The sequence below is a fragment of the Carcharhinus amblyrhynchos genome, chromosome 24 (assembly GCF_965287045.1).
Source record: "Carcharhinus amblyrhynchos chromosome 24, sCarAmb.v2.hapA, whole genome shotgun sequence".
Taxonomy (NCBI): domain Eukaryota; kingdom Metazoa; phylum Chordata; class Chondrichthyes; order Carcharhiniformes; family Carcharhinidae; genus Carcharhinus; species Carcharhinus amblyrhynchos.
Window position 1 is genome coordinate 40,284,392 of NC_137347.1, and position 6,491 is coordinate 40,290,882.

Below are 6,491 nucleotides of genomic sequence, written 5' to 3' on the forward strand. Positions count from 1 at the left end.
CTTTCCAAAAATACACAGAGCGTTGGCTGAGACGGGAAAACCAGTGTGAAGATCCAAGTCTGCACAGTTAGTTATTCTCGGCCTATTGTACAGCACACTGTATTGTAAAAGAGGAAGCGAGAATCACATGGTCAGCTGGAGGAATGGGGCCCAAAGATAGCAGCAAGACCAGGAATTGAGATTGGGGCGTTCCTTTCAAGGGGCACCTTGATCTATGACTTAAATAAAAGACCCCTTTCCTCGCAACAGACATCACAGCTGCCACAAGCGTGGGTCACACCGCTCCCTGCAACTACCACAACACCAACCACTGTCTCCCACCAATCCAACACCCTTGCGCATCGGAGGCTCCCCCCTCCCCTCCTACAGACACTGGGGGGCTCTCCCCTCTCTACCTCCTACATCCCCCACCAGCATTAGAGCTCTCCCCTGTCTCCCTCCCTACATGCATTGGGGCTCTCCCCTCTCCACCCCCCCAACCCCTGCAGGCATTGGGGTCTCCCCTCTTACCTCCCCTCTCATATATTAGAGATCTCCCCTCTCTCCTACATTTGCCCATTGCAGACGTTGGGGCTCCACCCACTCTCCTCTCCCGCTACAGCTAAGAGGAACTGCCCCAATGGGGGTCCCCAGATTGCCCACCCTGGCAGTGCCAGGATGAGGAATGAGAGGAGATGGTATTGAAAGGTATCAGATCCTGAGGAGACTCAACTGGCTGGAGACTGAGAAGGTGTCCCCTTTGTGGGAGAAGACCAGCATTAGACACTTTAAAAATAAAGAGTCTTCCATTTCTGGTGAGGTGAGAGAACCCTGTTTCTCTCAGAGGGCTGTTAGTTTGTATAATTCTCTTCCCAGACAGCAGTGGAGGCAGCGTGGGTAAGTAATTTTAAGCTAGATAACTTCTTGATCAACAGGGAGCCAAAGGTTTTTTTTTGTGTATTATTGTCACAAGTAGGCTTACATTAACAATGCAATGAAGTCACTGTGAAAATTCCCTAGTCACCACGTTCCGGCGCCTGTTTGGGTACACTGAGGGAGAACTTAGCATGGCCAATACCCCTAACCAGCGCGTCTTTCTGACTAGAACATAAGAACGTAAGATCTAGGAGCAGGAGTAGACCATCTGGCCCATTGAGCCTGTTCCTCCATTCAATAAGATCATGGCTGACCTTTTCATGGACTCAGCTCCACTTACCCACCCGTTCACCGTAACCCTTAATTCCTTTACTGTTCAAAAATGTATCTATCCTTGCCTTAAAAACATTCAATGAAGTAGCCTCAACTGCTTCACTGGGCAGGGAATACCACAGATTCACAACCCTTTGTGGGAAGAAGTTCCTCCTTAACTCAGTCCTAAATCTGCTCCCCCTTATTTTGAGGCTATGCCCCCTAGTTCTAGTTTTACCCCCCCAGTGGAAACAACTTCCCTGCTTCTATCTTGTCTATTCCTTTCATAATCTTATATGTTTCTATAAGACCTCTCATCATTCTTCTGAATTCCAATGAGTATAGCCCCAGTCTACTCAGTCTCTCCTCATAAGCCAACTCTCTCAACTCCGGAATCAACCTAGTGAATCTCCTCTGTGCCCCATCCAGTGCCAGTATATCCTTTCTCAAGGCTGTGGGAGGAAACTGCAGCACTCAGAGGAAACGCGTGCAGGCGCAAGGAGAACATGCAGACTCCAGATAGACAGTGACCCAGGCCAGGAATCAAACCCGGATTCTTGGTGCTGTGTAGCAGCAGTGTTAACCACTGTGCCACCCAGCTATAGGGGTAGGCAGGAATATACAGTAGAGGCCACAATCAGATCAAACATGATCTTATCAAATGGTGGAGCAGAGTCAAAGATAGGAATTGCCCAATACTGCTCCTAACTTGTAAATTCAAATGTATGTTTGTCTGAATCCAGAGGCCCCAGAACCAGCATGAAGTGTATTGCAACTGGTTATACACCTGCCCAAATTTCCAGTGACTTCAGTAGGAAAGAAAGATTCGTATTTACATAGCACCACTCATGACTCCAAAACATCCCAAAATGCTTTAGAGCCAATGATGACCTTCCAAAGTCTTGACACTTTTGTAATGTAGGAAACACAGCAGCCAATTTACCTACAGCAAGCTCCCTCAAACAGCAGTGTGAAAATGAACTAGATTAACCTGTTTTTGATATTAATTGAGGGATAACTCATAGAATCATAGAATCCCTTCAGTGCAGAAGGAGTCCATTCAGCCCAACGAGTCTGTACTGACCACAATCCAACCTAGGCCCTATCATTGTAACTCCACACATTTCCCCTGCGAATCCCGCTGACACTAAGGGACAATTTAGCATGGCCAATCCACCTAACCTGCACATCTTTGGAATGTGTGAGGAAACTGGAGCAACTGGAGGAAACCCACGCAGAAATGGGAAGAATGTGCGAACTCCACAGACAGTCACCCGAGGCCAGGATTGAAGCCGGGTTTCTGGCGCTATGAGAGAGCAGTGCTAACCATGCTGCTGCTGTGTTGCCCTTAAGTATTGATTTGATTTGATTTATTATTGTCACGTGTTGAGGTACAGTGAAAAGTATTGTTTCTTGCGCACTATACAGTCAAAATGTACCTTTCATAAAGTAAATAGGGGAGAAGGAAAGGAGAGGGTGCAGAATGTGGTGTTGCAGTGACTGATAGGGTGCAGAGGAAGATCAGCTTAGTATACGACCATTCAAAGTCTGATAGCAGTAAGGAAGAAGCTGTTCTTGAGTCGGTTGGTCTGGGTTCTCCTGGCATAGGGACAGTTCTCCTACTCTCCTTCAAAATCTGACCGTGGGATTTTTTTTACAGCGTACACAGAGCCTTGGTTTAACATTTCAAAACCTCAACTTGACCAAATCAGCACTCCCCCAATGAGTATCTGCTTTACACTCAAGCCCTAGAGTGGGGCTTGAACCTGTGACTTTAGAGGTGAGACTGTCAGCAGTTAAGCAAAAGCTGAGATCTGGATGGGCTATTAAACAGCCTAACAATCCGATTGTTTATTTTTTTTGCAGCCGCTGTAGGCCAATTTCATTCCCATCATTACTATTGAAAACACACTGAAATATTCCAGTGTCAACGATCAGTGCTTCTCTCAATTAACCATTGGGATGGCGTAGCAGAGGACAGAGTGTTCGCGTACCCTTGGCATTATCAATAAATGCTAATAAAAGCAGCAATTGCAAAATTAAAACAATTTCTGGGGCATTCTGTACTGTTAGAAACATTTAGAGGCCTCTAAAAATGATAAAGTGGCTATTTAATATGCAGAGAATTATTTTTTCACCACTGCTTTCTCTTTGTAGATCATCACTTACATCAATGGGATGAAGTGGAAATAGAACATAGAACATTACAGCACAGTACAGGCCCTTCGGACTTCAATGTTGCGCCGACCCTCTAACCTAAACTATTCCAATGTTATCCATATGCCTACCCACTGACCATTTGAACGCCCTTAAAAGGGTTTGAAAGGGTTGAGAACTTCAAGTTTTTAGTGTTCCGATCGCCAACAACCTGTCCTGTTCCCCCCCACACCGACAGTATAGTTAAGAAAGCCCACCAATGCCTCTCCTTTCTCAGAAGACTGAGGAAATTTGGCATGTCAGCTACGACTCTCACCAACTTTTACAGATGCATCATTTTAAAGCATTCTTTCTGGTTGTATCACAGATGATGCATCTGTAAAAGTTGCTGAGAGTCGTTGGAACGGCTCCTGCTCTGCCCAAGAACGCAAGGAACTACAAAAGCTGTGAATGGAGCTCGATCCATCACACAAACCAGCCTCCCATCCATTGACTCTGTCTACACTTGCCGCTGCCCTGGCAAAGCAGCCAGCATAAATAAGGACCCCACGCACCCTGGACATTCTCTCTTCCAGCATCTACCTTCTGGAAAAAGATACAAAAGTCTGAGGTCATGTACCAACCGACTCAAGAATAGCTTCTTCCCTGCTGCTGTCAGACTTTTGAATAGACTTAACTCGCATTAAGTTGATCTTGCTCTACATCTTAGTTATGACTGTAACACTACATTCTGCACTCTCTCCTTCCCCTCTCTATGAACGGTATGTTTTATCTGTGTAGCGTGCAAGAAATAATGCATCTCACTGTATGTTAATACATGTGACAATAATAAATCAAAAATCAAAACCAAATCACTTCTCTGCCAAAATCATGTGCCCCACGCCATCTTCTAATTGCTGCATGACAAATTGTAAAGATGTATACATTTTTCAAGTTAGGCCTAAATGTCGTGTGTGTGAGTGGGGGTGGGGAGGGGTGAAAGGACTGTGTGTGTGTGACAGTGTGTGTGTTTATGTGCATGTATGACTGTGTGTATGTGCGTGACTGTGTGTGTGTATGTGAGTCAGTGTGTGTGTGTACGTGTGTTTGTGTGTGTATGCGCCCATGTGCATGTGTGTGTGTGTGACTATATATAGCTTTTTTCAATGGCAATTTTTGTATGTGCAAGTTAACTAGCGATGAATACAGAAATGCCACAGATGTTTATTAGCTTACAAAACAAGAAAGAAGGATGTGGAAATGATATTGTGCAGCATAGTTGCACAGTGATATCAGCTTACCCAGACTACAACAAACAGAAGAGAATCTCTGGCATCTTTCAGTGATGAGGAATGCAACAGTACAAGATTGCGGCTCTGCGAAACACAAAGAACAGCGTCAGGGCAAAGGATTTTGTTTGTCACAAGATGACAAGTCCACAAGAGACTTTTGTCTGCATAATTCCACCTGATGAGCATCCCGTGTGCAGAACAATTTCCTGGCCTGATCTTAAAGTTGCCGTTTGCAAGATTGAACCTTGTGTTTCTTTGTTTCACTCCCAGTTTAAAGTAAAATCCTGGACTAACCTTGCCAATGCTGTTTGCTTAAAAGACCTTAGAACATCCCAAAGTATTTCACAGCCAATGGAGTGTTCAGCAAATGTACTCGCTGTTACAATGAGGGTAACACTGCAGTCAGTTTCACACAATAAACCCCGAGGACAGCAAGCTCCTACAAACAGAAATGGGTCAGAGCATCTCGGAGCAGGAGTTCCATTTGGCCCATTAAGCTCTTCCACTATTTAATAGAGGAGACAATGGTACAGTGAATTAGTAATCTAAAGGCCCAGAGTAATGCTCCAAAGTCCCAGGTTCATATCCCATCATTGTAGATGGTGAAATTTGAATTCAATAAAATCCTGGAATTAAAGGATTAATAATAACCATGAAACCACTGTCGATTGTTGCTTAAAAACCCATCTGGTTCTCTTTAGGGAAGGAAATCTGCTGTCCTTATCAGATCTGGCCAGAGTGTGACTCCAGATCCATGTGGTTGAATCTTAAACAACCTCTGAAAGTTGAAGGGCAATAATAATGAATGGTGGACTAGCCAGTGGCAAACCCATCCCATGAATAAAAAATAAGATTGTGACCTCAACTTTGCTTTCCTGTCTGTCCCCAGCTTACATGTTAAACAGGATGCTCGGGAAAACGCCCCTTTTTTTGAGGGGGAAGATAGTGCCTTGGTTTAATGCCGATGAATGTACAAGATGTGGGCTGGAATTGTCCCATCCCATCTGCCACGAGACTTGTAGAGGGTGGAGTGGGGGGTGGGTTGGTGGGGCGGGGGCAGGACCATGCAACGGTCCATTGACCTTGGGCAGGATTCTCCGGTTTTGAGGCAAGTGTGGCTGGAGAATCCCGGCTGGCTTCTCCAGCAGTGATGCACGGTGTTGCACTGGAGTGTCAGTCTAGATTATGTGCTCAAATCTCTGGAATGAAGCTCGCACCCCAAATCCTTCTGGCACAGAGGTCAGAGTACCAGAGGCGAGAGTGCCAAAGGTGAGAGTACCAGAGGCAAGACAGTGACCAACTGAGCCAGGGCTGACTCATGTTGCTATGACAACACCACTCAGATGCACCCTTTTCATAAAAGCAACATACTACGGATGTGGAATCTGAAACAAAAACAGAAAATGCTGGAAAATCTCAGCGGGTCTGACAGCATCTGTGGAGAGAGAATAGAGCCAACGTTTCAAGCCTGGATGACCCTTCATCAGAGCTCTAATGGTTCTATTCCCTCTCCACAGATATTGTCAGACTTGCTGAATTTCTCCAGCAAGTTTTCTGTTTTTGTTTCAGATTCCAGCATCTGCACATTTTACCTTTATCTTAGTGTGTAGTGGGTGGCACGGTGGCACATTGGTTAGCACTGTTGTCTCACAGCACCAGGGACCTGGGCTCGAATCCCGATTTGGGTCACTGTCTGCGGGGAGTCTGCACATTTTTAGTCTGGATTTCTCCAGGTGCTCCGGTTTCCACCCACAATCCAAAGGTTTGCTGGTTAGGTGCATTAGCTATGCTAAATTCTCCCTCTGTGTACCTGAACAGGTGCCAGAGGGTGGCAACTAGGTGATTTTCACAGTAACTTCATTGCAGTGTGACTGTAAGCCGACTTGTGATACTAAT